Source organism: Ranitomeya variabilis, chromosome 2 (genome assembly GCF_051348905.1).
Source record: "Ranitomeya variabilis isolate aRanVar5 chromosome 2, aRanVar5.hap1, whole genome shotgun sequence".
NCBI lineage: Eukaryota > Metazoa > Chordata > Amphibia > Anura > Dendrobatidae > Ranitomeya > Ranitomeya variabilis.
Genome location: NC_135233.1, coordinates 282,162,446 through 282,186,692, shown reverse-complemented (window position 1 = coordinate 282,186,692; position 24,247 = coordinate 282,162,446). Strand labels below are relative to the sequence as shown.

At 47.1% G+C, this 24,247-nt stretch overlaps 1 protein-coding gene across 2 annotated transcripts in view; it reads right to left on the bottom strand.

The window, feature by feature from the left end:
- The window catches only part of RLIM (ring finger protein, LIM domain interacting), a 47,977-nt gene extending 39,502 nt beyond the window's left edge, over nucleotides 1–8,475 (bottom strand). Inside the window, exon 1 of one of the 2 annotated variants that reach the window (XM_077285049.1) lies at nucleotides 8,317–8,475. The gene's annotated coding sequence lies outside the window, so the exon portion shown is untranslated. The remainder of the gene's footprint in view (nucleotides 1–8,316) is intronic. The other variant, XM_077285050.1, reaches the window with a different exon arrangement.
- Between the last annotated feature and the right edge of the window lie 15,772 nt (nucleotides 8,476–24,247).

The window sequence follows — 24,247 nt, the reverse complement described above, 5'->3', positions numbered from 1 at the left end:
GTAAACATCGGGTTACTAAGCGCGGCCCTGCGCTTAGTAACCCGATGTTTACCCTGGTTACAAGCGAACGCATCGCTGGATCGCTGTCACACACAACGATCCAGCGATGACAGCAGGAGATCCAGCGACGAAATAAAGTTTAAAACGATCTGCTACGACGTACGATTCTCAGCAGGGTCCCTGATCGCTGCTGCGTGTCAGACACTGCGATATCGTATGGATATCGCTGGAACGTCACGGATCGTACCGTCGTAGCGATCAAAGTGCCACTGTGTGACAGTACCCTAAGGGGTTAAACAGATCTCTTTATTGTCCCTGGAGATAAAGTCGTGGCCAGGAGTCTAGCAACCGCTTAGTTCCTTGTCCCTGTGGCAAACACATGAACACTTAAGGTACCTTCACACTGAACAACGATAACGATCCGTGACGTTGCAGCGTCCTGGATAGCGATATCGTTGTGTTTGACACGCAGCAGCGATCATGATCCTGCTGTGACATCGTTGGTCTGAGCTAGATGGCCAGCACCTTATTTCGTCGCTGGCTCACCCGCTGACATCGCTGAGTCGGCGTGTGTGACGCTGATTCAGCGATGTCTTCACTGGTAACCAGGGTAAACATCGGGTTACTAAGCGCAGGACCGCGCTTAGTAAACCGATATTTACCCTGGTTACCATTGTAAATGTTAAAAAAACCAAACACTACATACTTACATTCCGGTGTCTGTCGCGTCCCCCGGCGTCCACTTCCCTGTACTGTGTCAGCGCCGGCCGGCCGTAAAACAGAGCACAGCGGTGACGTCACTGCTCTGCTTTACGGCCGGCGCTTACACAGTGCAGGGAAGCGGACGCCGGGGGACGCGACAGACACCGGAATGTAAGTATGTAGTGTTTGGTTTTTTTTACATTTACAATGGTAACCAGGGTAAATATCGGTTTACTAAGCGCGGCCCTGCGCTTAGTAACCCGATGTTTACCCTGGTTACCCGGGGACTTCGGCATCGTTGGTCGCTGGAGAGTTGTCTGTGTGACAGCTCTCCAGCGACCACACAACGACGAAACAGCGACGCTGCAGCGATCGGCATCGTTGTCTATATCGCTGCAGCGTCGCTTAATGTGACGGTACCTTAAGGGTCTGTTCACACGGACTGACAGAGGCACTAAATAACCGCCGATGAGTAAACATTTACCGATAGGCGACTGTCTAATATAGCCTGTCATTCACAAGAATCTTTCACGGTAAATCCAGCTTAGTCCAGAGCCCGAAAAGTAGGAGAGTGGATAATCATCAGCGATCCTACAAACACTCGTTCTTTACAGACTATCTGTTCATGTAAACATGTCAGAGATCATTCAATGGTCGGGTGATTGGATTGTTTATATCTGCAAAACGTCATGTTCATCAGAAGCACAGTCCTGTATAAAAGGGATGTGCTACCATCAGCACGATACTGTATGGGGGCAGAACAATCGTAAGTGAGAAACGACTTCTGGCCAATTAGTGATCACTAAGCTGCATCCAGGGGCTGAATCAGCACATCAAAGGTATATGGGCACCTTTAGTCCATTGAAGGGTTCTAGTCCTGTCAGACTTTGCATGTGACAAGAAAAAAAAAGGGGAATCAGTGGAAATGGGCTTTAGGCTGCTGGCAACAGCAATGTCTTGAAGGAGTATGTCACAGTTTTCAGACTTTAATCCCTTCATGACCCCAGCTTTTTTTCATTTTTGCGTTTTCAGTTTTTGCTCCCCTTGTTTCCAGAGCCATAAGTTTTTTATTTTTTTGCCAATATGTGTCGGCTGGGCTGACAGTCTAAGTTTCTTAAAATATATATATATTTTGTTTAGCCAAATTAGTTAACAAACATGGATGTTTGTTTAAGCAAATAACTTATTCTGTAATGTTTTTATTGTTTCAGTTGAATAAATCTATTTCAATTGTTATTAAGGTCAGGATTATTTTTCTCCTTTCTAAGTACAACAGAACAGTGGTGTCCAAATATGAATGATTAACCCATTAAACTGGGGAGAAAAAAGTAATATAAAAAGTGATTCTAAAAATCTTCATCTACTTGCATGTTAAAGTAGCAAGAACTAGTTTAGGTAGAAACTTTGATTTAAATCACTGATTTAAATCAAGCCTGACTAGTGATTTAAATCAGTTAGATTTAAATCAAATCCACCCTGCTAGAGAGTACCCCACACAAGCATTGTAACCAGGTAAAGTGTCAGCATATGGTTGCATGAATACAGATCTACAGAAATAGTAACACTAATGGGCCGTTTACCTAGCGGTACCTTTCTAGGGAGAGGCAGACACTAACATCTCCCCACTCGGATGATTTTCCGGTGTTTCTTGTACCCTCGCCTTTTCCTCCCCTTCTTCCTGTACATATGACGGTTTGATTTTTGCTGAATTTGTTGTCGTTCTGAATTACATAAATTTTACCATTTACTGAACTGGGAAAAAAAATCCAAGCGAAGTGACCCCCCCCCAAACACAATTCTATCATTTGGAATGTCTATGCGCACCGTCAGTAGTGGGCTGGGGAGTGTTTGGAGTGTTTTCAGTTTCAGGTCCTGAAACTTGCCTGGTGAAAAAAAAGTGCAAGTAACTTCTAGCAGCTCACAAACTAAGCACCGTCCAATAAGAAGAGTGGGACAAAAAAAAATCTCAACTCCTTTTATTTTTCTAATTTTATAAATCCCTAGCTCAGGTGAGAATAAAACTTGGTTTCTTATATATTATTAGAGAAATCTGGTTCTGTTTCCTCATGGTCTGGATCTTTCATTCTCAAAATCTGTCTTGGGTGAATGCAGGCTTTCATTACTGAGAGAGATGAGAATTGGTGCTCATGAAGTTCTATGGAGAACTGTATTCAGGAGAACTTGCAGCAGAATGTCTGCCTCTAGCTCCTCCCTATATGAGGTGGAGCACCCACGGTCATCTCTCAGCAATAGAATAATCAGCTGTCTTCACGGAATACAGAGTTTACCCAAGAATTGAGAATGAAAGATCAGGAAGAAAAAAGTATCAGATTTCTGTGATAACATATTACAAAAGTTGCTTATTTTCACATGTACTATGGATTTAGGCAATAAAAATGAACATGACTTATTCTTTCAGGAAAAAGCTCTTCAAACCTGCTTTATGAAATAAAAAACTCCCAAAGAAGGAACGTTTCCTGAAGTGGTTTACACTGTAAAGTAATTTTTCACAGCCTCAAAAAATACTCACTCCGAACATGGCTCTAAAAAGTGGAGGGGTTAATGTCACCAATTTCTGTAGTCTAGGGATTAATAGTTAACATGCGGCTCCTGTTAAAGTTCCAGTGTCATTAGACTACGGATCTGTAATGGCACACACCAACATTATTGTATCATCCTATTAAATGTTTCTCCTATATTACTCTGTTGTGTCGCGCACGCAGAAATCTGTGCATCCTTCAGACTTCTCTCCGTGGCAGCAGGATGACCATGATGTGCGTCAACATTAATTCTTGACAAAGTGGGTTGTGCAGTCCCAAAAAAATAGGACAATACTGCAAAAGAAAAAAAAAACAAAATGGCGACAAAAATAAATATGTTGGGCAGTCACGATGAAGACAAGGTGCGGTGGTGTAGGAAAGCAATGAATGTATTAAAATATAGCAACGTGTTTAAAAAAAAAAAAAAGTTGATCCGATTTCTTCTTCAGATCGATTTTGAAATGCGTTGCGGTCTTAATAAATGTTCATGGTATTTCTCACCCTTGTCTTCATGGTAAGAACACCCACAACAACTGTTTCTTTTGTTTGTTTCTTTTACTAGCAATTGTTTTAATGAGCTATTCTGTCGCCTTTAACGGGTGCAGCAGCGATCTATAAGAGTATGCCACTTCACTACCACGCTCATCAGAGTTGTGCCTGACCTGCACAACTACACCAGGTGAGCCGATTCCTTCTACTCTTCCCTGTTTCTTTCCACCAGGTGGACTACGATAAAATGGAAACCGCTCTACAGACTGCACCCAGGAGCAGCAGTGTGGACAATCCGGATCTGCTGTGCTTAAAGGAGGGATTGTAGTATATTAGGCCTCACACACACAGACGTTATACGTGGGGCCTGACTAAGCACCCGCTGTCAAAGGAGGATTTCTCCATCATTCTCTGTGTGGAATAATACTTTTCCCATGCCAAGCAAATATTGTTTTACTATTGTTCTAAAGGAGAATATACCCCCACAGTACACAGTCAAGTAGTATGCTGCCACCTATAAGGTGCCCTGGGTACCGCCACTATTCTGTAATGCTAGAGCTAGATCAGCATGTCCGGGGTCTGCTGGGTACACGGCTCTGCTCAGAGAGGTGCCCCCTACCTCATTCACTGTACACCCCTTCCATGTCACTACAAAACTAAGAGATGGGAATGGAATAAAACATGGGATTAAAGTCTTTTGTGTATCTCAGTTGTGACAGCTATGTACCACGTGGGCACCGTGTCCTGGCCCTAAGGCTATGTGCACAAGACTGCTTTTACTGGCATAACCTGCATTATTTTTGAAGCGGAAGCCGCTACAGGAAAACGTCAGCTGTGTTTTTCCAGAAGCGTAGTCTTGCATTTTTTTTTTTCACTTCACAAAAAAAGATAGTGATGGATTCCAAGCAAAAGCCGCCTGAAGAATGATCAGGTTACTTTGAGCCATTTCACAGCCTTGGAAGCCTAAAGTAGTAAAAATAAGATGGGGGAGGAAACGTTACAAATCAACAGCAATTCATTTTTCAGAATCCTAGTCCCCGGGATTGGTGGGGGCCCCAGGGGTCAGACCCTCAGCAATTAGAAAGTTATATTCTAATCACCTATTAATACAACTAAACTACACAAATGTTTTTAATCTTAAATTATTTTTTTTAAGTTATTTTTTATTCACATTTCTCAATGTTTCTACGTTTTGTACTGAACTGTAATAGTTCACATATGAAAGAAGCAACAGACTTCAAAAGGCAGCCTACCAATCCCAATAATAAAAAGGATGCAGAGCCAAAAGGTGGCTATAACCTGTATGCCCCAAATTATAGTTCAGATAAGTCAAACGTGGGGACAGACCCCCTTTAACCCGAGATTCTTGAATTAAGAAGTTTCCCATAAACCAGGACAGCGGACTCGGAGAGTCGGTATAAAATGGACCAACTCCAAAAGTATATAATTGGGTACAGTAGTTCAGTGCTTAATTTTTTTTTCATGAGAATTTGGGAAAGTTATGCAACGTCCTATAAATGTCTGTTCCTGATCTAAGGATCTGGGCTTTTAGTTGAGACGAATTGTGCTGCACTTTATGTCCAGGCTCAGTAGCGAGGCAGAACTGTAGGGTCGGAGGTTTGTACGTTTGGCTCCCTGTCTCCACAGCGCTGCCATAAACGCCATTAAGGTTCATACTCAAAAACGGATGAGTGTAATCAGATTTAAAAAAAAAAAAAATATTGGATTGCACTCTGACCAATGTTATTCAATGGGTTATGTCTCATATGCTATTTTTCAATTTTCTTTTTCTCAGCTGAAATCGTACTGAGAAAAAAATGCAGCATGCTGTGATTTGCCGCATGTCTCGGACGAGACTCGCCAATGCACGTCAATGGGTGCGAGGGAAAAAAAAAGTGAATAAAAAAAATAAAATCGCACAGCACTTGGACCATGCGAGTGCTGTCCCATTTTCACACCAATGTCCTTTGGAAAGCCAGCAATTCATGTACATGTATTTCTGTACATGTTATTTAATTATTAAAAGATTATTTTTCTGAAAAATATGGCATGGGCTCCAGCTTAATTTTCTTAACCAGCAGAAAGAAAGCCAACAACTGGAGAGTCATTTAGAGCCTGGGAAGGGGATAATACACATGGAGCTTCCCAGGCTATTAAAATCAGCTCACAGCTGTATAATTAGCTTTTACTGGCTATTAAAATGGGGGATCCCAAAACAAAAATAACGTACGGTCCCCCATAACAACCAGCAAAGATTAGGCAGACAGCTGTGCGCTGATATTAATAGCCTAGGAAGGGGCCATTGATATTGACCCCCTCCCGGCTAAAAACATCAGCTCTCAGCCGCTCTAGAAAAGGCGCATCTATAAGATGTACCAATTCTGGTACTTAGCCTCGCTCTTCCCAATTGCCCTGTAACGGTGGCAAGTGGGGCGATAGCTGGGAAAGAGGGGGTGTTGATGTCACCTTTGTATTGTCAGGTGACATCAAGCACCGAGGTTAGTAATGGAGAGGTATCAATAAGACGACCCCATTACTAGCCTCATGCTTTAATTATTGTATCATCTTTAAACGCTGTTATGACTTGTATATGAACTGTTGAATTGTAAAGCACTGCGGAATATGTTGAAGCTATATTAAGATTATTATGGAAATCAGATGCAAAGTCTGAAAGATCGGACTGTACTTGCATGAAAATCGCATGACACGTCCTACTTTTCTGTATCGAAATCTAAACTTATTCCTTTTTCACACATGGGTATAAGCCCTTAATGTGAGATCAGTGTCCACTGCAGGGGTCTCATGTGACCAGTAGGACGGATTAGGCTCAAGGCCACAGCCACTGTGTAATGTGCCTGATTGATGTCAGACAAGACACAGAGGCAATACAGAGCACTTCCTGCATTCCTCACTACCTCATCTTCTCTGATGTCACAGTCCAGCTGGATTATGGCTGTTATTACTTAGGAAAACACTGCAGTCTTTCCTGATGCCTCATTCACGGGCTGGGCCGCCATCAGCACACCAATATTATGGGAGTATCAGTAGCATCGTCACCCATAATGATAAAATCTTGTACAGATTGTAGCAAACACTACAGCCGCTGCCTGAGTCAGAAGAGCTGCAATGGGCTGCATTGGAGATATTTCGCACAAGAGTCCATCCACATGAGCCAGAAATCCATGCAGATCTACGCACAAAAATGTGCAGATATCCTTAGTACCAGGAAAGGGATTGTCACAATTCTTACGGTCTGTGACCGAGGCTCTTAAAAACCTCAGCATCAATTTCTGTTGCAGATCTCACCCTTTTCAAAGTAAAGCAGGCAAATCCCAAGAATTCTGCAGCAAATCATTATTACACAGGCGGATGTTTCGACTGCAGGAAGGAGACATTGCCGTGACACAGATCATGCAGCCGAGGATCACTATGTCCTGCAGATAAATCAGCAACAAGCAAGTCACAAGGAAATCCAAACGCTTCTATTCCGGACTTGCTTGTGGCGGTCATGGTACCCAGCAGATTCACTTGCTCTACGCCGCCCAGAAACTGCAGTATACTGCGATTAAGGCCGCAAGAGCTGCATAGTCCAGGCCTAAAGGTTCTTGCACACAGAAGAAAAATGTATCAGTAAATTTAAAACTGCAATCGCCTACGAATTTCACAGATTTCCCACAACATTGTCCTGCATATACAACGAGATATTTATTCTACTCACTTAAGCAGCGCTGTTAATTCCACAGCACATTACAGACAGTATCGGCACTGTCCGGATAATGGGGCTCCCAATCTACATTCCCTATCAGTATGTCTTTGGAGTGTGGGAGGAAACACACAGGGACACCTTAAACTCCTTGCAGGTGTTGTCCGTGGCACAGGAAGCCACAGTCCTAGCGCCTGCTCTGCTTCGCTGCTCCCCAATCTGCTCCTATGTAAAGAACCCATAGAAAGCCTCAGAAGAGGGCAGGAGCTCTACTGCCACCTGCAGGAGGGAGCAGAACAAGGAAACCTGTAACAGGAGCTGCAGCAGATCCATCCACACAGGAATGTGGAGGAGTCGCCACAACCGCCAATCACATTGCTGCTCTCATTTCTTCTGCATAATGACTGTAAAAAACTGAATTCTGATTGGTTGCCCAGGACACCACCCCCATCTAAGACATATAACGGCGGGGGACATTGAGCAATTCTATAACCGCCACCCAGCCAGGAGACACGGTCACACGGAGCGGCAGTGTGTCATGGCCGTGCGCTGTACAGGAAGGAGCTCCTCACATGACGCCGCACTGCCCTGCAGCACAGTCATGGGCCTCCGTACGGGAGCGCATCACGGAGCAGGGCCGCCCCCTGTACACACGGCCCGAGCGCTCCCCTCCCGCCATAATCCCGCTCCACACGACCCCGGCTGTAAACACCCGCTCCTAACACATTGGGCCTAGTCATCCCCATAAAGCCTGGGCCTCGCGTAGTTTTCCAACCGAAAGTTCGCCACACAGCGAAGCCCCGGTATACGTGACCCGGCCGGGAAACCAACGACTGTTTCATCCCCCACGCCTACTATAATGATTTTTCTCACGGTACAGACCTCACGTAGAGCCCTCTTGCTCCGGTATCCGCTCTATTCCGGCTCCTCCGCCCAGACCTCTCCTTATTCCGCCATCTTCTCCATTGTTACGAAGGCAGCCCGGAAGTAAGAGGAAGGGGTGTGGCCTCAACTAAGCTCAGGATGGTGGAGCACCGCGAGAGAACGCGTGATTCCCTTACGTCACGTCAGTGTGGAGGCGCCATGTTAGTTGTGGCAGGAAAATGGGATCTCGCGCCATCTAGCGGTGGGCTTATATATTATGCCGGGAAAAAGTCGCTTTGTGGATGTGGACAAAATGTAGGTGCAGTGATGGCCTGTATGTCCATGCGCCTCACGTCCAGCAGCCGTTCCTCAGCTATGTAACTGCATATCATGTCATCTGGTAGTAATTATTTCTATCATGGAGGCAGAAGTCACCGAACACGACTGATAATGTATAGGACCGCTAGTCCGGTGCTGGTCGTCATGGAAGGACACTTCTCACATACAGGTCCTTCTCAAAAAATTAGCATATAGTGTTAAATTTCATTATTTACCATAATGTAATGATTACAATTAAACTTTCATATATTATAGATTCATTATCCACCAACTGAAATTTGTCAGGTCTTTTATTGTTTTAATACTGATGATTTTGGCATACAACTCCTGATAACCCAAAAAACCTGTCTCAATAAATTAGCATATCAAGAAAAGGTTCTCTAAATGACCTATTACCCTAATCTTCTGAATCAACTAATTAACTCTAAACACATGCAAAAGATACCTGAGGCTTTTAAAAACTCCCTGCCTGGTTCATTACTCAAAACCCCCATCATGGGTAAGACTAGCGACCTGACAGATGTCAAGAAGGCCATCATTGACACCCTCAAGCAAGAGGGTAAGACCCAGAAAGAAATTTCTCAACAAATAGGCTGTTCCCAGAGTGCTGTATCAAGGCACCTCAATGGTAAGTCTGTTGGAAGGAAACAATGTGGCAGAAAACGCTGTACAACGAGAAGAGGTGACCGGACCCTGAGGAAGATTGTGGAGAAGGACCGATTCCAGACCTTGGGGAACCTGAGGAAGCAGTGGACTGAGTCTGGTGTGGAAACATCCAGAGCCACCGTGCACAGGCGTGTGCAGGAAATGGGCTACAGGTGCCGCATTCCCCAGGTAAAGCCACTTTTGAACCATAAACAGCGGCAGAAGCGCCTGACCTGGGCTACAGAAAAGCAGCACTGGACTGTTGCTAAGTGGTCCCAAGTACTTTTTTCTGATGAAAGCAAATTTTGCATGTCATTCGGAAATCAAGGTGCCAGAGTCTGGAGGAAGACTGGGGAGAAGGAAATGCCAAAATGCCTGAAGTCCAGTGTCAAGTACCCACAGTCAGTGATGGTGTGGGGTGCCATGTCAGCTGCTGGTGTTGGTCCACTGTGTTTCATCAAGGGCAGGGTCAATGCAGCTAGCTATCAGGAGATTTTGGAGCACTTCATGCTTCCATCGGCTGAAATGCTTTATGGAGATGAAGATTTCATTTTTCAGCACGACCTGGCACCTGCTCACAGTGCCAAAACCACTGGTAAATGGTTTACTGACCATGGTATTACTGTGCTCAATTGGCCTGCCAACTCTCCTGACCTGAACCCCATAGAGAATCTGTGGGATATTGTGAAGAGAAAGTTGAGAGACGCAAGACCCAACACTCTGGATGAGCTTAAGGCCGCTATTGAAGCATCCTGGGCCTCCATAACATCTCAGCAGTGTCACAGGCTGATTGCCTCCATGCCACGCCACATTGAAGCAGTCATTTCTGCCAAAGGATTCCCGACCAAGTATTGAGTGCATAACTGAACATTATTATTTGATGTTTTTTTTGTTTGGTATTAAAAAACACTTTTATTTGATTGGTCGGGTGAAATATGCTAATTTATTGAGACAGGTTTTTTGGGTTATCAGGAGTTGTATGCCAAAATCATCAGTATTAAAACAATAAAAGACCTGACAAATTTCAGTTGGTGGATAATGAATCTATAATATATGAAAGTTTAATTGTAATCATTACATTATGGTAAATAATGAAATTTAACACTATATGCTAATTTTTTGAGAAGGACCTGTAGAAGCAATGGTGTAGCCCTGCAGGCCTCTACCACAGGCCGGCACAGTACCGGGCCACACTGCACCGATCAACACCGTTCCTGGCCACACTGCACCTAACCACACTGTACCCGGCCACACCATACCTGACCACACCGTACCTGGCCACACTGCACCTATCCACACCGTACCTGGCCACACTGCACCTATCCACACCGTACCTGGCCACACTGCACCTATCCACACCGTACCTGGCCACACTGCACCTAACCACACTGTACCCGGCCACACCATACCTGACCACACCGTACTTGGCCACACTGCACCTATCCACACCGTACCTGGCCACACTGCACCTATCCACACCGTACCTGGCCACACTGCACCTAACCACACTGTACCCGGCCACACCATACCTGACCACACCGTACCTGGCCACACTGCACCTATCCACACCGTACCTGGCCACACTGCACCTATCCACACCGTACCTGGCCACACTGCACCTATCCACACTGTACCTGGCCACACTGCACCTAACCACACTGTACCCGGCCACACCATACCTGACCACACCGTACCTGGCCACACTGCACCTATCCACACCGTACCTGGCCACACTGCACCTATCCACACCGTACCTGGCCACACTGCACCTATCCACACCGTACCTGGCCACACTGCACCTAACCACACTGTACCCGGCCACACCATACCTGACCACACCGTACCTGGCCAGACTGCACCTATCCACACCGTACCTGGCCACACTGCACCTATCCACACCGTACCTGGCCACACTGCACCTATCCACACCGTACCTGGCCACACTGCACCTATCCACACCGTACCTGGCCACACTGCACCTATCCACACCGTACCTGGCCACACCATACCTGACCACACCGTACCTGGCCACACTGCACCTATCCACACCGTACCTGGCCACACTGCACCTATCCACACCGTACCTGGCCACACTGCACCTATCCACACCGTACCTGGCCACACTGCACCTAACCACACTGTACCCGGCCACACCATACCTGACCACACCGTACCTGGCCAGACTGCACCTATCCACACCGTACCTGGCCACACTGCACCTATCCACACCGTACCTGGCCACACTGCACCTATTCACACCGTACCTGGCCACACTGCACCTAACCACACCGTACCTGGCCACACTGCACCTAACCACACTGTACCCGGCCACACCATACCTGACCACACCGTACCTGGCCACACTGCACCTATCCACACCGTACCTGACCACACTGCACCTATCCACACCGTACCTGGCCACACTGCACCTAACCACACTGTACCTATCCACACCATACCTAACCACACCGTACCTATCCACACCATACCTGGCCACACTGTACCTATCCACACCATACCTGGCCACACTGCACCTATCCACACTATACCTGACCACACCATACCTGGCCACACTGCACCTATCCTATCCTATGCTTGCATTCCTTGTGTGAACACGCCACATACAGTTTTTATCTTAGTGCATTGGTGTACCACACGGCCAATCCCTGATTGAAGGCTGGCTGTTTCATTAGGTATTGCACCTGTGCATTTGCTATTTTATTTGGGTCCGCTGCACCCTGCTTGTGCATTTGTATTGAGGCCTATTCAGACAGGTAAGCATCTCTGCCTGTTTTTGGTGTGTTTTCTTGAATTGTTCCTTTTTTGGTGTTTTTCACACTGCACCTATCCACAGCATATCTAACCACACCGTACCTGGCCACACTGTACCTATCCACACCATACTTGGCCACACTGCACCTATCCACACCATACCTGGCCACACTGTACCTATCCATACCTGACCACACCGTACCTGGCCACACTGTACCTATCCACACCATACCTGACCACACCGTACCTAGCCACACCATACCTGACCACGCTGTACCTGACTACACCGTACCTGGCCACACCGTACCTATCCACACCGTACCTGACTACGCTGTACCTGACTATACCGTACCTGACCACAGCGGACCTATCCACACCGTACTAGGCTACAAAATATCCACACCGTACCTGGCCAGACTGTACCTGGCTGCACCGTACCTATCCACACTGCCTATCCACAGCGTACCTATCCACACTGTGCCTGTCCACACCATACCTATCCACACTGTACCTGTCCACATCGTATGTATCCACACTGTACCTGTCCACACTGTACCTGTCCACACTGTACCTGTCCACACTGTACCTGTCCACACTGTGACTATCCACACCGTACCTATCCACACTGTACCTGTCCACACCATACCTGGCCACACTGTGCCTGTCCACACTGTATCTGTTCACACTGTACCTGGCCACACAGTACCTGTTCACACCGCTTTCAGAGGTTTAGCAGTACATTCACATTCTTAGGTCACCAGACATACGTTTTCCATGTGCATGATCTCTACATGGTTTTCATGTATAAAATACAAACTCATTTAAGCCAATGGGGCTGTTCATATTTCTGGTTATTTTAGAGTCAAGGATGAAAAGTACCGATACAAGTCTCTGGGTCTTTGAAATTCGCATTCAGCACACAAATAGCATCGGTTCATGTGCTGTCCATGATTAATATTCATAGGATAGGAGAACATTTTTAATTTATCCACTTGAAAATCAGTGATGACTGTCACAATCCATTTTTAAATTTGTGGCAGATCTGGTTTCCCTCTGATTAAAACTTTTTTCCTTTCAGATCATCGGGGGGGTTAATGTAGTTCCCCCCAAAGCCTGCTAGTGTAATTGCATTGCTGCTGGGGCAGCTGATGTGGATGTCGACCACTCCCACCATCCTTCAAGAGGTCACCTGATGCATCAGCTGACTGTCGGTGTTAGGTTGCCGTCACACTATCAGTATTTGGTCAGTATTTTACATCAGTATTTGTAAGCCAAAACCAGGAGAGGGTGATAAATGCAGAAGTGGGGACGTGTTTCTATTATACTTTTCCTCTAATTGTTCCACTCCTGGTTTTGGCTTACAAATACTGATGTAAAATACTGACCACATACTGCTAGTGTGACAGCAGCCTTAGAGTTCATTCTGCAGTGACCAAGCTGGGAAAAAGAGCTTGCTGGGAGCAGTTATTCATCAGCTGAGTCTGGTGTTTCATTCCTGCTGTGCTTTGCAGCAGTGAGCTAAGTGTTGTTTTCCTATACCTTGTCTGTCATACCTTTCCTTTGTGTTGTATTAGTGCAGCGGTGGGACCAGTATCCGCACTTGCCAATTCCCTACCTAGAGATAGGTGCAGGGCAAGCGAAGGCTTAGGTATCCTGCTCGGCGACAGGTTGAAAAAACCTGTATAGGGACATCAGGGAGATCAGGGCACATCCTTAGGAGAGTTCAGGAGGTGTCCATTAGCCCATTCCCTATCGCAGGGCCCACCATTGTAATTGTGTCCCTTGGGTCCCCTGGTGTGTTGTTCCGTCTGGTGACCGACCTATCGCGAGGTCGTGTCACACCACTTCGGTCACATCGTGACATTAACACCGACCGTCACATTTTTTCTGGTGAGCCATGGCCCAAATGCAGGCCTTTGCCCAACTGCTCCAGATTCTCACCACTGAGCTTAAGGAACTGCATGGTGAGGTGGTGCAGCAGTTGTTGGGGTTCTGGGTCTCGGCTCAGGTACAAGCTCAATCAGAACCAAAGATATCTCCCTGACAGATTCTCTGGAGGGAGAGATACATTTTTGGTTTATAAGGAGGCCTGCAAGCTATACTTCAGGCTCCGCCCTCGTTCATCAGGGAGTGAGGAAAAACGGGTGGGAATCATCGTTTCCCTTCTTAAGAGTGATCCCCAGTCCTGGGCCTTTTCCCTGCCGACCTGTTCTCCATCTCTACGGTCAGTGGATGAGTTTTTTGCGGCTCTGGTGTATGGTGATCCTGATGGCGTCTCCCTGGCGGAATCCCGACTCCGTAAGATCAAGCAGGGGGGCTGGCTAGCTGAGGAGTACTGTTCACAGTTCAGGAGGTGGGCCACTGACACACAGTGGAATGACCCTGCCCTTAGGAGCCATTTTATGCAGGGTCTGTCCCTAAAGTTGCAGGATACTCTTGTGCAGTACGCCGCCCCCAGGTCATTGGAAGCTGCCATGTCCCTTGCCATCCGGGTGGATAGACACTTGAGGGAGAGGCATACACCAAATGTGCCCCCTGTAGTCTTTGCTAGGGAGGAGGACACACCTGAGCAGGCGGACGAATCCATGTAGATAGGAAGAGTTTGTTCTCAAACGGGGTTGCCTGCGGTTCGCCGTGGAGTGGGGGCATGTTTTTACTGTGGGCAGACCGGTCATTTTATCAATATCTGCCCAGCGCGCCAAAGTACCTGCACCATCTAAAAAGCGGCCTCCTCCTGGTCGTGTGGAGGGAGGCGACCAGGGTGTGTATATTTCCTCCATTTTCTCGTCTCAGTGTACCTTACCTGCTGAGGTGGTTGTTGGTGGGGTAACTGAGAATATTCCGGTGCTGGTGGACAGTGGAGCAGGAGTCAATTTGGTGGATGCTCATTTTGTCCAGACCCATGGTCTGATGAGTGGGACGCTAGCGAGACCCCTAAGCGTCTGCCCTGCTCAGCCAGGGGAGCGTTACCCAAGGCGTAGACAATATACATCTTCGTATAGGGGCTTGCCATGAAGAGTCCCTGTCGTGCTACGTCTTGGAGGGCATGCCAACTCCCATGGTCTTAGGACTTCCTTGGTTGAAAAAACGCAACCCGGTCATAGATTGGAGGTCCAGGGAAGTAGTCAACTGGGGCCAGTCGTGTAAGGACTGCTGCCTGGGAGCTACGATCTCTGCTGTCCTTCTACAACCTACCCCTTCTTCTCCAGTGGGGGCAGCAGAGGTGCTGCCAGGGAGTAGGGGCAAGATTCTACCCTCATTACATGCTAACCTGGTATGTCAGAGACCTGTTAGGAGGAGGGGTCAGAGGAGGGTGGTGGTTCCCCCTGTGCATAGTGGGGGTGTGAGTTTGGTGACACAGGGGGACGCCTCTGTTGTCGGTTCTGTAAAGAGTTTACCATCTTGTGGCAGATGCATGCGTGAAAATAAACGTTCAGGCCCAGACCTGTGTGTGAATGAATACGCATGGGTGTCCACCAAAAACATCAGGTGGAAGTGTGGTACTGGAATCTGGAGTTCGAGGGTAATTGGGCCATATCGGGTTTCGGGCATTCTCAGCCCAGGGATTTACCAGCTGGAGTTACCCACAGTAATGCCCGTACACAACTCATTCCACAGGTCTGCGCTCTGGAGATTTGTACCGCCAACGTTATCTCCATCGTGCTGCGTTCACTGTAAACTTGGGGGTCAGGTGACTGCCAAGGTGAACTCTGGTGAATCGAGACGTCCTCACCTCAGGTTATTGGTGAGGTCCAGTGTTGAGGGTCCAGAGGCCCCTCATTGAAAAGGGGGTACTGTTACAATCCATTTTTGGATTTGTGGCAGATCTGGTTTCCCTCTGATTAAAACTTTTTATCTTTTCAGGTCATCGGGGGTTAATGCAGTTTCCCCCCCCCCCCCCCCCGTGGCCTGCTAGTGTAATTGCCTTGCTGCTGGGCCAGCTGATGTGGGTGGCGACCACTCCCACCATCCTTCAAGAGGTCATCTGATGCATCAGCTGACTGTCGGTGCTAAGTTCATTCTGCAGCGACCAAGCTGGAAAAAGGAGCTTGCTGGGAGCAGTTGTTCTTCAGCTGAGTCTGGTGTTTCATTCATGCTGTGCTGTGCCTTGCAGCAGTGATCTAAGTGTTGTTTTTCTTTACCTTGTCTGTCATACCTTCCCTTTGTGTTGTATTAGTGCAGCGGTGGGACCAGTGTCCGCACTTGCCAATTCGCTACCTAGGGATAGAATGTAAGCCCGCAAGTCTGTCATTGTTAGTTTGCTTACTGTAAGTGATAGCTGTCATTTTTATGTAATCCATTGTCATGTACAGCACCATGGAATCAATGGTGCTATATAAATAAATAATAATAATAGGTGCAGGGCAAGCGAGGGCTTAGGTATCCTGCTTGGCGACAGGTTGAAAAAACCTGTATATGAAGATAAGGGCACATCCTTAGAGTTCAGGAGGTGTCCATTTCCCCATTCCCTATCGCAGAGCCCACCGTTGTAATTGTGTCCCTGGTGTGTTGTGCCATTTGGTAACCGACCTATCGTGAGGTCGTGTCACACCGCTTCAGTCACATCGTGACAATGACACTCTAACGGTGAAAACTGACCAGATACTGATGACACTCAAATCCAAAACCCTGATGACACTCGGACCATTTTTTTTGCATATGTGAGAAATAACTCATTGTCTGAATGAGCACCCATTGTCTCCAACATTTCAATCCTTGAGAGGTAATCTGAATATACATCCGTTCAGGAATCCATGCAGCCAACAATAACTCCACTGTTACCTCACTACAATCGGAGCTGCTCCAACCTACTGTCTCCTTCTCCATTACCCTGTGGATTGTAAGGTCTGAGAGGACAGGGTCCATTCCCCCTCTGTATTTTTTATATAAATATTTTGATGTAAATCCTTTTCACATGTACAGCACTCTGTAATCAATGGTGCTTTAAAATTAAATAATAATTTTGTTGTACATTTGACAATTTGATTAATTTTTATTTCATTTTTTGGGGAGTGGAGATGGCCCACTCATCTTTGTAGAATTGTTGTAATTCAGCCACAGCATCTCAATCGGATTAAGGTCAGAACTTTGACTAGGCTACTCCAAAGTCTTCATTGTGTTTTTCTTAAGCCATTCAGAGGTGTGTTTTACCACTGCAAGTCTTCCAGGTCCTGAAGCAGCCCCAGACCATAACACGACCACCACCATATTTTACTGTTGTCCTGATGTTCCTTTTCGGAAATGGTATATTACCACTACGCCAGATATAATGGGACACACTTTCAAAAAGTTAAATTTTTGTGTCATCAGTCCACAGAAGTCCAAAAGTTTTAGAGATCATCAAGATGTGTTCTGGCAAAACTGAGATGAGCCTTTATGTTCTTATTGCTCAGCAGTGCTTTTCGTCTTGGAACTCTGCCATGCAAGCCATTTTTGCCCACTCTTTCTTATGGTGGAGTCATGAACACTGACTTTTACTGAGGCAATTGAGGCCTGCAGTTCTTTGGATGTTGTTGTGGGGTCTTTTTTGAATGAGTCGTCGCTGTGCTCTTGGGGTAATTTTGGTCAGCTGACCACTCCTGCGAAGGTTCACCACTAGTGTTGAGCATTCCGATGCTGCAAGTATCGGGTATCGGCCGATACTTGCTGTATCGGAATTCCGATACCGGGATTCCGATACTCTTGTGGTATCGGGTATCGGGTATCGGAACAACATTTTATTTTAATTCTCTCTTTTACACATTTTAACATTGTTAAAATGTGTAAAAGAGAGAATTAAAATAAAAAATATCACTATACTCACCTGTCCGACGCAGCCGGGACCTCAGCGCAGGAACCGGCAGCGTTGTTTGTTTAAAATTCCCGCTTTTACATGGTTACGCGAACTCCCGGCTTGTGATTGGTCAGGGCGCCCATGTTGCCGGGCCGCGGACCAATCACAGCAAGCCGTGACGAAAATACGTCACGGCTTGCTGTGATTGGTCCGCGTCCCGGCAACATGGCCGCCATTAACCAATCACAAGCCGTGACGTCACGGGAGGCTGGACTTGCGCGCTTTTGAAAAAGCGCGCGTGTCCAGCCTCCAGTGACGTCCCGGCTTATGATTGGTTGCGCCGCGATCAACCAATCACAAGCCGGGAGGCTGGACACGCGCGCAATTTTAAAATGCGCGCTTGTCCTGCCTCCCGTGGCGTCACGGCTTGTGATTGGTTAATGGCGGCCATGTTGCCGGGCCGCGGACCAATCACAGCAAGCCGTGACGTATTTTCGTCACGGCTTGCTGTGATTGGTCCGCGTCCCGGCAACATGGCGCCGTGACCAATCATAAGCCGGGACGTCACTGGAGGCTGGACACGCGCGCTTTTTCAAAAGCGCGCAAGTCCAGCCTCCCGTGACGTCACGGCTTGTGATTGGTTAATGGCGGCCATGTTGCCGGGACGCGGACCAATCACAGCAAGCCGTGACGTATTTTCGTCACGGCTTGCTGTGATTGGTCCGCGGCCCGGCAACATGGGCGCCCTGACCAATCACAAGCCGGGAGTTCGCGTAACCATGTAAAAGCGGGAATTTTAAACAAACAACGCTGCCGGTTCCTGCGCTGAGGTCCCGGCTGCGTCGGAGAGGTAAAGTATAGCGATATTTTTTATTTTAATTCTTTCTTTTACACATTTATATGGTTCCCAGGGCCTGAAGGAGAGTTTCCTCTCCTTCAGACCCTGGGAACCATCAGGAATACCGTCCGATACTTGAGTCCCATTGACTTGTATTGGTATCGGGTATCGGTATCGGATTGGATCCGATACTTTGCCGGTATCGGCCGATACTTTCCGATACCGATACTTTCAAGTATCGGACGGTATCGCTCAACACTATTCACCACTGCTCCATGTATTCACCATTTCATGATAATGGATCTCATAGCGGTTACCTGGAGTCCCAAAGTTTTAGAAATGGCTTTATAACCTTTTCCAGACTGATAGATCTCAATTACTTTGTTTCTCATTTATTCCCAAATTGCTTTGGATCGCGGCATGATTGGCTTTTGAGGATCTTTTGGTCTACTTCACTTTGTCAGGAAGGTCCTATTTAAGTGATTTCTTTTCTGAGAACAGGTATGGCAGTAATCAGGCCTGGGTGTGGTTAGGGAATTTGAACTCAGCTTCCCAAATATGTGATAAACCATAGTTTAATTATTATTTTTTTAATGGAAGGAATCACTTTTTCACACAGGGCCCTGTAGGTTTGGATTTTTTTCCCTTAATAACAAAGACCTTCATTTAAAAACTGCATTTCTCTAGTCACCTTGGAGGATGTCTCCCCGCCCTAATGGGGGACAGGAAACACAAAGAGGTTAAATAACTCTCCCCTTCCTTCTACCTCCAGTGTTTTTCTGTCCCCAGTGGGGCATGAAGAGGTTCCTCTCAGGTGCTGCCATGGCTAGCGAACGGAGCCCTTGGAATTCTTACCATGCTGGGCAGCCGAGAGTCGGGCGGTTCTCCTCTCCTCCATATGGCTGCTCCCATCTCCATCTTCCGTGGACTCGGGACCCCCTTCCTGCCCCTCCCGCGCCTCCTTGGGAGGTAAAGTGGGGCGGTGATGTGCTGCCAGGGTCCTCCGAAGCTCTCTGGTGTCCTCCTCCCAGCTTGCAGCTGAATTTCCGGGAACCATGCACGCCAGATGTGACATCAGCAGCGCACTTCCGGTTCACGTCCTGGGGCTCCATGCTGGAACGCACACGCCACCTCCTGTGTTCCAGGTGCTTTGATGCCTGGATCACTGCTAGGGTCGTTCATGGGATCCTCCCTACGGACCAAGGGGAGGAGGAGTACACAATTGATGCTTGACCTCGATGCCTTCATATCCTGGTCAGGGGCCTCCAGGTAAGACGCTATGTCTCTGTGTGACTGCTGACAGTTTGACCATGGACGGCGACAAACCCACTGCTACATCTGCAGAACCCAGCGTTCACCCTCCTATCATGAGTAGCCGGGCTGGTCCTTCACTGTCCAGACTTGTTAGTATGGGTCATTTAGTATGCCTTTTCTCTCTTCTAGGGAGAAAAGGTCTCTGCCCCAAAGAACAAACCTAGCCGAAAGTGTGGCGTTTGTGGCTCCAGACTGCCTTCCGCTTATAAGAAGACCCTTTGTCAACCCTGCACGGATGACATTTTACGTGCGGGACAGCCCTCCCTCCTGGACAGCGTTAAAACACTGATTAAGCAGGAGGTACTAACCTCCATGGCAGCCCTTCCCCAGCCCCTGGTGTCACATCGTCCTTCCCCCTAAAAAGAGGAAAATGGCATCGGTTGAAACTGACTCTGACTCGGGCGAAGTTCATACTTCAGGGTCAGAAGATATTTGGGAGAATGAGGGCTCCACATCCACCCCTAAACCTGATGGGGAAAAAATACTATTTTTCTTCGAAGGATATGGATGAGGTGGTTTCCATAGTAAGAAACACCATGGGGTTCGAGGAGGTGGAGGAAAGGCACTCAGTTCAGGATGAGATGTTTGGGGGTCTGAAACCCAAAAGTAAAAAAGGGTTTCCTATCCATGAAAATGTCCAAAATCTTATTTTTCAGGGGTGGCTTCCCCAGAGAAGGGCCTTAGCGTTCCTTCAGCATTAAGGAACCGCTTTCCCCTTGAAGGTGATAATTCTATATGGGAAGTCCATAAGGTGGACGTCCAAGTATCTAAAGTTACTAAAAAGACGTCCATCCCATTCGAGGATTCCTCCCAATTAAAAGATCCCATGGATCGAAAGATAGAAAGTCACCTAAAAAAGTCCTGGGAATCCTCTACGAATTTCCTGAAAGCAAATATTGCTTCCACATGCGTCGCCAGAGCCCTAGTTCTCTGGCTTCGCTAGTTAGAGGAACACCTCTCCCAGGGGACCTCCAGAGAGGAAATCCTGGACTCCTTACCTCTCCTCCAAAAGGCGACTGGGTTCTTAGGCGATGCCTCAGGAGAATCTGTTCGAGTGGCTGCTCGGTCTTTAGTCCTCTTTAACTTAGCCAAGAGAGCCCTTTGGCTGAAATCATGGGGAGGCGATATCACCTCTAAGACCAAACTTTGCGCCATCCCCTTTCAGGGACACCATGTGTTCGGGCCAGTCTTGGATGACATCCTTGAAAAGGTGTCTGATAGGAAAAACTCGCTTCCCGAACAAAAAATCACTAGGAAGCGTTTTTTTCGTCCCCCTCATGAACAGTCCTCCCAGAAGGAGTTCAGGGGTAAAGGTAAATCTGGCCGATGGAGCTAACCGAAGGGGGGTAGAGGCAGGAACATCCTTGTTCCCACAACAACAGCAGACCCCTGATAAACAGTGACTCTCCGGTGTGGGGGCCGACTCTCGAAATTTCTCGCCCAATGGCAGTCTATTTCCATGAACCAGTGGATCCTCCACACCATACAATTCTGGTTGAAGTTGGAGTTCGAGAGTCCTCCCCCCCTCCAATGCCTGAGGATTACCCCAGAACAGCCCCCAGACCTCCAGGACTCCCTTCTCCTACAATTACAGGATCTCTTGCGAGAAAAAGTAATTTCTCAAGTACCTAAGCCAGATTTAGGCAGAGGCCATTACTCATTACTCTCGTCTATTCCTCATAAGGTAGCCCTCCGGGGAAATGCAGAGTGAACATAAATTTATAACCTCTGAATCAGTTCATCAGATACCAGAGGTTCAAGGTGGAGTCAATCAGAATGGCAATCCCACTTATCGGCCAGAACTGGATGATGGCTGCGATAGACCTGAGGGATGCCTATTATCATGTTCCGATCCATCTGGATCACAGGAGGTTCCTCAGGTTCGCAATCTCCCACAACCGCAGGATCACCCATTGTCAGTTCAGTGTGCTCCCCTTCGGCGTATCCTCAGCTCCGAGGGTGTTCTCAAAGGTTATGAGAGAAGCAGTCATCTTCATCCGTCTTCAGGGAATTTGCCTCGTGCCATACTTAGACAACCTTCTTATCATCGCTCCATCAATATCTCAGCTGAACCGGGGGGTGTCGAAGACACTAGGTATACTCGAGTCCCTGGGCTGGATCTCGAATCTCCAGAAGTCGAACCTGCACCGCTCCACAAGAAAAAAATTCCTGGGGTTTCTTAGACTCAGAAAAAAGAACGTCCTTTCTTCCCGAAGATCGTCAGCGCGACCTTCGTCAGAGGATCTCCAGGTTCAGACAACAAAGGTCACCAACCTTAAGAGTCCATGTCCATTCTGGGGTCCCTAACTTCGTGTATTCAGGCAGTGTCCTGGGCTCAGGCACTGTCAGGACTCTGAACATTTTTTACCTTTTGTGTATTACTGCCCTTTTCCAAGATGGCGTCTTTGGTCTCATGTGCACTGTGTCTTCCTGCTATAAAACTCCACCCCAGCCTTCAGTCTGTGCTAGAGTATTCTGCCTTGTATCCAGCTCCTGACCTCTGATTACTCCCTGGCTATACACCTGCTCCTGTGAACCTGTGTGGTGATCCTGCTACTCTGCTCTGAGTTCCTGCTGCATACACAAGTTTCCAGTAATCCTCCTTCATCTGCTGCTCGTGTTTACTTCCACCTGCATTTGCTGGACATGTAAGCTGCTGCTGCTTTGCATTAACCTGAGACTATAAACCAGGCCTCCCTGGTTGAGCTAAGATATGATTTGAACTGCCTATAAGCATATCTATCTGTGTATGGACTAAGACAAGGATTTATTCGTGTCAAGTATCCACAAGAATAACTGTGCTTCATAGACTTTCTGCTTGATTGCATTTTGCTCTGAAGTTTCCTATAGACTGCTAAGCTAAGCTGCGTTTATTATTTGAACCAAGTGTTGTGGACTTGAGTTTCTCTCTGCACCTGTTTGAATCACCGTGTGATAATATAGACTTTACCACTTATAAAACTGAGTCCTGTAGTTGTCTTGTTACACGCAAAGAGTCTCCTGAGTTATCCCCTATAATTATTACAGGATACTCTAGCCTAAAAAAAAAAAGGAGACTGCTGGAACAATGACTGCAGAAAGCAGATTAAAGCAGGTGTTTTCCATAATTAGATCACTGCAGAAAGATGTGGAAGGTCTGCAAAAGAAGTTTGGAAGCTTTGAACTCAATCAACAAGTGTTTGGGCAGACTTGGCAGGACTTGAGCAACCGCATGGCAGCCCAGGAAAACAAACTTGCTGGCATAGAGTCCCAGTATGGACGGGCTTTTCAGGACATAAGCACTCAAATAGCTGCACAAGTGACTTTACCCTCTGGGCAACCGCCACCAGCTAGCCCACCTAAGTTGCCCCTATTCAGATTTAATGGTGATCGTGACAAATTTCGTGGCTTTGTGAATCAATGCATGCTATATTTTGATGTGCATGCTGACCGTTTTCCTACTGATAGATCCAAAGTATTGTGTGTAATAATGCTACTGACCTCACGAGCACTCGCCTGGGCGAATCCGATGATTGAGTCTCGTGACCCACGGTTAAATGACTTGGATGATTTCTTGGCCGCTATGGCATTAATGTTTGATGACCCTAATCGCCGTGCAACCGCTGAATCTGCTTTGTTGTCTTTACGCAAGGCTAAACGTTCTGTTATTGAGTATGCCACTGAATTCAGGAGATTGGCGGTAGATACCAATTGGGACAGTTATGTGTTGTGAATTCTGCTCTTGGGTACCCTCCGGTGGTTGTTGGTAGTAATGCAGTTGTCCCTGGGTTGCAATCCTGGGCAGGTGTCCCTGCTGATTGCAGCTCTGACTGGGATATTTAGGTGTGCAGGATTCATTAGCCCTTGCCAGTTGTCCATTGTTCTTGGAGGTTTTGCATCTCTGTCTGGTTCCTCCTGCCCTGCTGCCAAATCAGCAAAGATAAGTGTCTGGTTTTGTTTCTACAGCACACATGCTGTGTGCTTTACAATTCAGTACTATTCAATGTTTTTTCTTGTCCAGCTTAGACTGTGTTTGGATATTTCAGTCAAGTTGGATTCTCAGGAGATGCAGATATACATTCCATGTCTTTAGTTAGATGGTGGAATTTTTGTATTATCTGCTGTGGATATTTTTAGGGTTTTAATACTGACCGCTTAGTATTCTGTCCTATCCTTTCCTATTTAGCTAGTGTGGCCTCTTTTGCTAAATCCTGATTTCTGCCTGCGTTTGTCTTTCCTCTAATACTCACAGTCAATATTTGTGGGGGGCTGCCTATCCTTTGGAGTTC